This window comes from Arachis ipaensis, chromosome B4 (assembly GCF_059453495.1).
Source record: "Arachis ipaensis isolate K30076 ecotype BB chromosome B4, ASM5945349v1, whole genome shotgun sequence".
Lineage (NCBI taxonomy): Eukaryota > Viridiplantae > Streptophyta > Magnoliopsida > Fabales > Fabaceae > Arachis > Arachis ipaensis.
Window position 1 is genome coordinate 108128049 of NC_142439.1, and position 11242 is coordinate 108139290.

Sequence of the window (11242 nt, forward strand, 5' to 3'; positions counted from 1 at the left end):
TGCACGAAATTGTGATCTCTGGTAATGGCTCCAAAAACTTGGTGCTCTAATCTCAATTCATAATTTGTCACAACTTCGATACAACTAACCAGCAAGTGCACTGGGTCGTCCAAGTAATAAACCTTACGTGAGTAAGGGTCGATCCCACGGAGATTGTTGGTATGAAGCAAGCTATGGTCACCTTGTAAATCTCAGTCAGGCGGATATAAAATAGTTATGAAGTTTTCGAAAATAATATAATAAAATAAGGATAGAAATACTTATGTAAATCATTGGTGAGAATTTCAGATAAGCGCATAGAGATGCTTTCGTTCCTCTGAACCCCTGCTTTCCTGCTGTCTTCATCCAATCAGTCTTACTCCTTTCTATGGCTGGCTTTTTGTAAGGATGTCACCGGTGCCAATGGCTACTTTCAATCCTCTCGGGAAAATGGTCCAAATGCTCTATCACAGCACGGCTAATCATCTGGAGGCATCACCCTTGTCGATGGTTGCATCCTATTCCTTTCTGTGAAAATGGTTCGATGTGCTGTCACTGCATGGCTAATCATCTTTGAGGTTCTCGATCATACTGGAATAGAATTTACTATCCTTTTGCGTCTGTCACTACGCCCAGCACTTGCGAGTTTGAAGTTCGTCACAGTCATTCAATCCCAGAGTCCTACTCGGAATACCATGGACAAGGTTTAGACTTTCTGGACTCTCATGAATGCCGCCATCAATCTAGCTTATACCACGAAGATTCTGATTAAGAGATCCAAGAGACATTCATTCAATCTAAGGTAGAACGGAAGTGGTTATCAGGCACGCGTTCATAGGGAATGATGATGATTGTCACGTTCATCACATTCAGGTTGAAGTGCGAATGAATATCTTAGAAGCAGAATAAGTTGAATTGAATAGAAAAATAGTAGTACTTTGCATTAATCTTTGAGGAACAGTAGAGCTCCACACCTTAATGTATGGAGTGTAGAAACTCTACCGTATGAAAATACATAAGTGAATAGAGGGTAGGCATGGCCAAGTGGCCAGCCCCCAAACGTGATCAATAGATCAAAAGATAATCCAAAGATGATCCGAAGATAAAACTCCGGATTCCAAAGATGTCTAATACAATAGTAAAAAGTCCTATTTATAATAAACTAGCTACTAGGGTTTACAGAAGTAAGTAATTGATGCATAAATCCACTTCCGGGGCCCACTTGGTGTGTGCTTGGGCTGAGCTTGAAGTCTACACGTGGAGAGGTCATTCTTGGAGTTGAACGCCAGCTTTTGTGCCATTTTGGGCGCTAAACTCCACTTTGCAACTTGTTTCTGGCGCTGGACGCCAGAATTGGGCAGAGAGCTGGCGTTGAACGCCAGTTTGCGTCATCTAAAGTTAGGCAAAGTATGGACTATTATATATTGCTGGAAAGCCCTGGATGTCTACCTTCCAACGCAATTGAAAGCGCGCCATTTTGGATTCTGTAGCTCCAGAAAATCCATTTTGAGTGCAGGGAGGTCAGAATCCAACAGCATCAGCAGTCCTTCTTCAACCTCTGAATCTGATTTTTGCTCAAGTCCCTCAATTTCAGCCAGAAAATACCTGAAATCACAGAAAAATACACAAACTCATAGTAAAGTCCAGAAATATAAATTTAACATAAAAACTAATGAAAACATCCCTAAAAGTAACTAGATTCTACTAAAAACATACTAAAAACAATGCCAAAAAGCGTATAAATTATCCGCTCATCACTTCTCTCTCATGGCCTTTTGGTCCTCTCTAATTTCATGGAGGATAGTGGAATGCTCTTGTTGAGGTCCATGAGTGGGCTCCCTTGTTTGCTCCATCCTTTTATTAGTGATGGGCTTTTGAGATGAATCTCTCTATTTCCCATAATTCGGATGTGGAGGCTTTTGCCTTCCTTTTCCTTTTTCTAGAGGTTTCTCTGGCCTTAGGTGCCATAAATGGTTATGGAAACACAAAATGCAAAAAGCAATGCTTTTTTCACACCAAACTTAGATGATTTGCTCGTCCTCGAGCAAAAGAAGAAAGAAGGGAGGAGAAGAAGAAGAGAATGGAGGAGATGGAGAGGTGTGAGTGGTTAAGAGGTGATGGGGAAGAGTATTTGGGGAAGGGTGTTATTGGAATGTGTGAAGAAGAGAGAGATTGAGTTGAGGTAGATGGGGATCCTGTGGGGTCCACAGATCCTGAGGTGCCAAGGATTTCTCATCCCTGCACTATTCTGGCGTGTAAACGCCCCTTTGAGTGCCAATCCTGGCGTTAAACGCCAGGTTGCTGCCCATTTCTGGCATTTAACGCCAGCTTGGTGCCCTTTTCTGGCGTTAAACGCCAGTCTGGTGCCCATTTCTGGCGTTTTAACGCCAGTAAGCTCATTGGTGCACGAAATTGTGATCTCCAGGCTCGAACAAATCCTGGTAATGGCTCCAAAGCTTGGTGCTCTGATCTTAATTCATAATTGTCACAACTTCGATACAACTAACCAGCAAGTGCACTGGGTCGTCCAAGTAATACCTTACGTGAGTAAGGGTCGAATCCCACGGAGATTGTTGGTATGAAGCAAGCTATGGTCACCTTGTAATTCTCAGTCAGGCAGATATAAAGTGATAATGGTGTTTTCGAATATTATATAGTAAAATAGGGATAGAGATACTTATGTAATTCATTGGTAGGAATTTCAGACAAGCAAATGGAGATGCTTTTCGTTCCTCTGAACCTCTGCTTTCCTGCTATCTTCATCCAATCAGTCTTACTCCTTTCCATGGCTGGCTGTATGCAAGGGCATCACCGTTGTCAGTGGCTACATCCCCTCCTCTCAGTGAATAATATGCTCACGCACCCTGTCACGGCACGGCTATTCATCTGTCGGTTCTCGATCATGCTGGAATAGGATTCACCCTCCTTTTGCGTCTGTCACTAATGCCCAGCACTCGCGAGTTTGAAGCTCGTCACAGACATTCAATCATTGAATCCTACTCAGAATACCACAGACAAGGTTTAGACCTTCCGGATTCTCTTGAATGCCGCCATCATTCTAGCTTACGCCACGAAGATTCTGGTTAGGAGATCTAAGAGATACTCATTCTAGCTTAATTCATGTAGAACGGAAGTGTTTGTCAGGCACGCATTCATAAGGGAGAAGGATGATGAGCGTCACACATAATCATCACCTTCATTACGTTCTAGGGTGCGAATGGATATCTTAGAAGCGAAATAAGAAGAATTGAATAGAAAACAGTAGTACTTTGCATTAATCTTTGAGGAACAGCAGAGCTCCACACCTTAATCTATGGAGTGTAGAAACTCTACCGTTGAAAATACATAAGTGAAGGTCCAGGCATGGCCGAATGGCCAGCCCCTCTGATCTAAGAACCAGGCATCCAAAGATGGTCAAAAAGACGCTTAATACAATAGTAAGAGGTCCTATTTGTAATAAACTAGTCACTAGGGTTTACATGAGTAAGTAGTTGATGCATAAATCCACTTCCGGGGCCCACTTGGTGTGTGTTTGGGCTGAGCTTAAGTGTAGCACGTGCAGAGGCCATTTGTGGAGTTGAACGCCAGTTTCTGTGCCAGTTTGGGCGTTCAGCTCTGGTTTTGGATCCTTTTCTGGCGCTGGACGCCAGATTTGGGCAGAAGGCTGGCGTTGAACGCCAGTTTACGTCGTCTATTCTTGACCAAAGTATGGACTATTATATATTGCTGGAAAGCCCTGGATGTCTACTTTCCAACTCAAATGGAAGCGCACCATTTCTAGTTGTGTAGATCCAGAAAATCCACTTTGAGTGCAGGGAGGTCAGAATCCAACAGCATCAGCAGTCCTTCTTCAACCTCTGAATCTGATTTTTGCTCAAGTCCCTCAATTTCAGCCAGAAAATACCTGAAATCACAGAAAAACACAAACTCATAGTAAAGTCCAGAAATTTGAATTTAACATAAAAACTTATGAAGACATCCCTAAAAGTAACTAGATCCTACTAAAAACATACTAAAAACAATGCTAAAAAGCGTATAAATTATCCGCTAATCACAACACCAAACTTAAATTGTTGCTTGTCCCCAAGCAACTGAAAATCAAATAGGATAAAAAGAAGAGAATATACTATAAATTTCAAACTATCAATGAAACAGAACTTCAATCATATGAGCGGGACTTATAGCTTTTTGCCTCTTGAATAGTTTTGGCATCTCACTTTATCCATTGAAGTTTAGAATGATTGGCATCTATAGGAACTTCAGATTTCGAATAGTGTTACTGACTCTCCTAGTTCAGTATGATGATTCTTGAACACAGCTTCTTTATGAGTCTTGGCCGTGGCCCTAAGCACTTTGTTTTCCAGTATTACCACCGGATACATAAATGCCACAGACACATAATTGGGTGAACCTTTTCAGATTGTGACTCAGCTTTGCTAAAGTCCCCAATTAGAGGTGTCCAGGGTTCTTAAGCACACTCTTTGTTTTTTGCTTTGGACCTTGACTTTAACCGCTCAGTCTCAAGTTTTCACTTGACACCTACACGCCACAAGCACATGGTTAGGGACAGCTTGGTTTAGCCGCTTAGGCCCTCCTATCCACTGATGCTCAAAGCCTTGGGATCCTTTTTATTTGCCCTTGCCTTTTGGTTTTAAGGGTTATTGGCTTTTTCTGCTTGCTTTTTCTTTTTCTTTCTATATATTTTTTTTTTCGCCTATTTTTTTTTTCATTTTTTTTTCTGCAAGCTTTGTTCTTTGCTGCTTTTTCTTGCTTCAAGAATCATTTTTATGATTTTTTAGATTATCAAATAACATGTCTCCTAGTCATCATTCTTTCAAGAGCCAACATATTTAACATTCTTAAACAACAACTTCAAAAGACATATGCACTGTTCAAGCATACATTCAGAAAACAAGAAGCATTGTCACCACATCAATATAATTAAGTTAAGTTCAAGGATAAATTCGAAACTCATGTACTTCTTGTTCTTTTGAATTAAAACATTTTTCATTTAAGAGAGGTGATGGATTCATAGGACATTCATATCTTTAAGACAAAGTTACTAACTACTAATGATCATGTAGTGAAGACACAAACATAGATAAGCACATAACATAGAAAACGAAAAACAGAGGAAATAAGAACAAGGAATGAATCCACCTTAGTGATGGTGGCGTTTTCTCCTTGAGGAACCAATAATGTCCTTGAGCTCTTCTATGTCTCTTCCTTGTCTTTGTTGCTCCTCCCTCATTGCTTTTTGATCTTCTCTTATTTCATGAAGCATGATGGAGTGCTCTTGATGTTCCACCCTTAGTTGTCCCATAATGGAACTCAATTCTTCTAGGGAGGTGTTGATGTGCTCCCAATAGTTTTGTGGAGGAAAGTGCATTTGAGGCATTTCCGGAATCTCATGGTGATGAGCTTCTTGCGCCTCTTGAGCTCCATGACTGGGCTCTCTTGCTTGCTCCATCTTTTTCTTAGTGATGGGCTTTTCCTCTTCAATGAGGATATCTCCCTCTATGTCAATCCCAGCTGAATTGCATAGGTGGCAAATGAGGTGAGGAAAGGCTAACCTTGCCATAGTGGAGGACTTGTCAGCCACCTTGTAGAGTTCTTGAGGTATAATCTCATGAACTTCCACCTCTTCTCCAATCATGATGCTATGGATCATGATGGCCCGGTCTATAGTAACTTCAGACCGGTTGCTAGTGGGAATGATTGAGCATTGAATAAACTCCAACCATCCTCTAGCTATAGGCTTGAGGTCCAATCTTCTTAGTTGAACCGGCTTGCCTTTGGAGTCAATCTTCCATTGAGCTCATTCTACACATATGTCCATAAGGACCTGGTCCAACCTTTGATCAAAGTTGACTCTCCTTGTGTAGGGGCGTGCGTTTTCTTCCATGTATGGCAAGTTGAACGCCAACCTCACATTCTCCGGACTAAAATCTAGGTATTTCCCCCGAACCATTGTAACATAGTTCTTTGGATCCGGGTTCTTACTTTGATCATGGTTCTTGGTGATCCATGCATTGGCATAGAACTCTTGAACCATTAGGATGCCGACTTGTTGGATGGGATTTGTTAGAACTTCCCAACCTCTTCTTTGAATTTCATGTCGGATCTCTGGATACTCATTTCTTTTGAGTTTGAAAGGGACCTCGGGGATCACTTTCTTCTTGGCCACAACATCATAGAAGTGGTCTTGATGGGCTTTGGAGATGAACCTTTTCATCTCCCATGACTCGGATGTGGAAGCTCTTGTCTTCCCTTTCCCTCTTCTAGAGGATTCTCCGGTCTTAGATGCCATCAATGGTAATGGAAAAACAAAAAAAGCTATGCTTTTACCACACCAAACTTAGAATATTGCTCGCCCTCGAGCAATAAACAAAAGAATAGAAGGAGAAGAAGAAGAAATATGGAGAGGGAGATGGAGATGTGTTTCGGCCAAGAAGGGTATAGAGGGGTTGTGTTGTGTGAATATGATGAAGAATGGAGGGCTTTATATAGGGAAGGGAGGGGGGGTTAAGGTTCGGCCATATGGGTGGGTTTGGGTGGGAAATTGGTTTTGAATTTTGAAGGTAGGTGGAGTTTATGAGGTAGGTTTATGGGGAAGAGTGGATGGATGTGAGTGGTGAAGAGATGATGGGGAGGAGAGATTGAGGTGATTGGTGAAGGGTGTTTGGGGAAGAGTGTTTATGGGGTTGTGTGAAAGAGAGTGGTGAGAAGAAGTGAGTGGAGGTAGGTGGGGATCCTGTGGGGTCCACAGATCCTGAGTGGATCCTGTGGGGTCCACAGATCCTGAGTGGATCCTGTGGGGTCCACAGATCCTGAGGTGTTCAAGGAATTACATCCCTGCACCCATTAGGCATGTAAAAATGCCTTTGTACCCAACTCTGGGCGTTCAGCGCCAGGTTGGTGGCCATTTTGGGCGTTCAACGCCCATCTGTGTGCCATTTCTGGCGTTGAACGCCAGAACCATGCCTGTTCTGGCGTTCAGCGCCCAGAAGCTGCCCATTTTGGGCGTTCAGCGCCAGAACCATGCTCTGTTCTGGCGCTGAACGCCAGACAGATGCTCCTCCAGGGTGTGATTTTTCTTCTGATGTTTTTGATTCCGTTTTCAATTTTTCTATTTATTTTGTGACTCCACATGATCATGAACCTAAAAAAACATGAAAAACAATAAAAATAAGAATTAGATAAACATTGGGTTGCCTCCCAACAAGCGCTTCTTTAATGTCAATAGCTTGACAGTGGGCTCTCATGGAGCCTCACAGATGTGCAGAGCTTTGTTGAGACTCTCCAACACCAAACTTAGAGTTTGGATATGGGAGTTCAACACCAAACTTAGAGTTTGGTTGTGGCCTCCCAACACCAAACTTAGAGTTTGACTGTGGGGGCTCTGGTTGACTCTGCTTTGAGAGAAGCTTTTCAAGCTTCCTCTCCATGGTTGCAGAGGGAGATCCTTGGGTTTTGAATACAAGGGAGTTCTCATTCCATTGAAGGACTATTTCACCTCTGTCAACATCAATCACAGCTCTTGCTGTGGCCAGGAAAGGTCTTCCTAGGATGATGGATTCATCCTCTTCCTTTCCAGTATCCAGGACTATGAAATCAGCAGGGATGTAAAGGCCCTCAACCTTTACTAATACATTTTCTACTTGTCCATAAGCCTGTCTTCTTGAGCTGTCTGCCATCTCTAGTGAGATTTTAGCAGCTTGCACCCCATAGATTCCCAGTTTCTCTATTACAGAGAGGGGCATGAGGTTTATTCCTGAACCAAGGTTACACAGAGCCTTAAAGATCATGGTGCCTATGGTACAAGGTATTATGAACTTTCCAGGATCCTGTCTCTTCTGAGGCAATGTCAGTTGATCCAGATCACTTAGTTCATTGATGAACAAGGGAGGTTCAACTTCCCAAGCATCAATGCCAAATAATTTGGCATTCAGCTTCATGATTGCACCAAGAAACTTGGCAGTTTGCTCTTCAGTGACATCCTCATTCTCTTCAGAAGAGGAATACTCATCAGAGCTCATGAAGGGCATAAGGAGGTTCAATGGAATCTCTATGGTCTCTAGATGAGAAGAGTCCTTTGGTTCCCCAGAGGGAAGCTCCTTATTGATCACTGGACGTCCCAGGAGGTCCTCCTCCTTGGAATTCACGTCCTCTCCTCTCCTCAGAGGTTCGGCCATGGCGCTTATGTCAATGGCCTTGCACTCTCCTTTTGGGTTCTCTTCTGTATTGCTTGGGAGAGTACTAGGAGGGATTTCAGTGATCCTTTTACTCAGCTGGCCCACTTGTGCTTCCAGATTTCTAATGGAAGACCTTGTTTCATTCATGAAACTTACAGTGGCCTTAGATAGATCAGAGAATAGATTTGCTAAATAGAAGCCTTTTGTTCAGAGTTCTCTGTCTGTTGCTGAGTTGATGATGGAAAAGGCTTGCTATTGCTAAACCTGTTTCTTCCACCATTATTAAAGCCTTGTTGAGGCTTTTGATCCTTCCATGAGAAATTTGGATGATTTCTCCATGTTGAGTTATAGGTGTTTCCATAAGGTTCACCTAAGTAATTTACCTCTGCTATTGCAGGGTTCTCAGGATCATAAGCTTCTTCTTCAGAAGAAGCCTCTTGAGTACTGTTGGATGCAGCTTGCATTCCATGCAGACTCTGAGAGATCATATTGACTTGCTGAGTCAATATTTTATTCTGAGCCAATATGGCATTCAGAGTATCAACCTCAAGAACTCCCTTCTTCATAGGCGTCCCATTATTCTGCAGGCGTTTTCTTTAGGTGAATGGATCCACCTGCAGAAGTGTCCAGTGACATCTTTGATAGCTCAGATAAACCATCATAGAATATATCCAGGATGGTCCATTCTGAAAGCATGTCAGAAGGACACTTTTTGGTCAACTGTTTGTATCTTTCCCAAGCTTCATAGAGAGATTCACCTTCTTTCTGTCTGAAGGTTTGAACATCAGCTCTAAGCTTGCTCAGCTTTTGAGGAGGAAAGTACTTGGCTAAGAAAGCCGTGACCAGCTTATCCCAAGAGTTCAGGCTGTCTTTAGGTTGAGAATCCAACCATAATCTAGCTCTGTCTCTTACAGCAAAAGGGAAAAGCATGAGCCTGTAGACTTCAGGATCTACTCCATTAGTCTTAACAGTATCACATATCTGCAAGAATTTAGTCAAGAACTGAAAAGGATCTTCAGATGGAAGTCCATGAAACTTGCAGTTCTGCTGCATCAGAGAAACTAATTGAGGTTTCAGCTCAAAGTTGTTTGCTCCAATGGCAGGAATGGAGATGCTTCTTCCATGTAAATTGGAATTAGGTGCAGTAAAGTCACCAAGCATCTTCCTTACATTATTATTATTTTCGGCTGCCATCTCCTCTTCCTGTTCGAAAATTTCTGAAAGGTTATCTCTGGATTGTTGTAATTTAGCTTCTCTTAATTTTCTCTTCAGAGTCCTTTCAGGTTCTGGATCTGCTTCCACAATAATGTTCTTGTCCTTGCTCCTGCTCATATGACAAAGAAGGAGGCACAGAAAAATAATAATAATAATAATAGAGATCCTTTATACCACAGTATAGGGATCCCTTTGTGAGTGGAAGAAAAGAGTGGGAGACAAAGAATGTGATGTAAAGGAAGAAACACAACTGTACCGATGGAAGAGATGTGAGATGAGATGTTAGGATATGAATGAATAAATAGAATAGGATGGGGGAGGTATAATTTTCGAAAATTATTTTGAAAAGGAGTTAGTGATTTTTGAAATTTGGTTTTTGAAAATTTGTTAGCATTTTTCGAAAAAAAATTTTTTTTTTTGAAATAAAAATAAAAATAAAAATAATTAGTTAATTAAAAAGAAATTTTTGAAAAAGGGGGAGATATTTTCGAAAATTAGAAAGAGAGAATTAGTTAGGTGGTTTTGAAAAAGTTAAGAAACAAACAAAAAAGTTAGTTAGTTAGTTGAAACAAATTTTGAAAAGATAGGAAGTTAGGAGGTTAGGAAAGATATTTTGAAAAGATATTTTTGAAAAAGATAAGATAAGAAGATATTTTTGAAAAGATATGATAGAATTAGTTTTGAAAAAGATTTGATTTTTAAAATCACAATTAATGACTTGATTCATAAGAAATCACAAGATATCATTCTAGAACTTAAAGTTTGAATCTTTCTTAACAAGTAAGTAACAAACTTGAAATTTTTGAATCAAAACATTAATTGATTAGTTATTTTCGAAAATTTTATATAAAAATAAGAAAAAGATTTTTGAAAAAGATTTTTGGAATTTTCGAAAATAACTAAGAAATTTGAAAAAGATTTGATTTTTGAAAAAGATTTTGAAAAAGATAAGATTTTCAAATTGAAAATTTGATTTGACTCATAAGAAACAACTTTGATTTTTAAAAATTTTTGAAAAAGTCAACTCAATTTTCGAATTTGATGAGAGAAAAAGGGAAAGATATTTTTTTTGATTTTTTGAATTTTTATGAAAACATGAAAATTATGCAATGCATGAAATTTTTAGATCAAAACAATGAATGCATGCAAGAATGCTATGAATGTCAAGATGAACACCAAGAACACTATGAAGATCATGATGAACATCAAGAACATATTTTTGAAAAATTTTTAATGCAAAGAAAACATGCAAGACACCAAACTTAGAATTCTTTAATGCTTACGCACTAAGAATTCAAGAATGCATATGAAAAACAACATACAACACAAAACAAAAAATCATCAAGATCAAACAAGAAGACTTACCAAGAACAACTTGAAGATCATGAAGAACACTATGAAAGGATGATATTTTCGAAAAATGCAAAATGCATATGCAATTGACACCAAACTTATGATATGACTCAAGACTCAAACAAGAAACAGAAAAAATATTTTTGATTTTTATGATTTTCTAATTTTTTTGGATTTTTTTCGAAAAATTAATTGAAAAGAAAAATAAGGATTCCAAAATTTTTAATATGAATTCCAGGAATCTTGCCATGTTAGTCTAAAGCTTCAGTCCAGGAATTAGACATGGCTCACTAGCCAGCCAAGCTTTCAAAGAAAGCTCCAGTCCAAAACACTAGACATGGCCAATGGCCAGCCAAGCTTCAGCAGGTGATCATGGATCAGCAGCAGGTGGATGGGCAACAACTAAATTGCTCTTGATAACAAATTGCAAGCCTCAGTCCAAATGAATTTAGACATGGCTTTACAGCCAGCCAGGCTTCACATGCTTCATGAAACACTAG

General features: G+C 40.1%; 1 non-coding gene across 1 annotated transcript; it reads left to right on the forward strand.

Moving 5' to 3' along the window:
* Nucleotides 1–8864: 8864 nt before the first annotated feature.
* Nucleotides 8865–8972, forward strand: LOC148568713 (small nucleolar RNA R71). Its single transcript, XR_015882595.1, has one exon. It is a non-coding gene; the product is annotated as a small nucleolar RNA R71 (small nucleolar RNA).
* Nucleotides 8973–11242: the final 2270 nt, after the last annotated feature.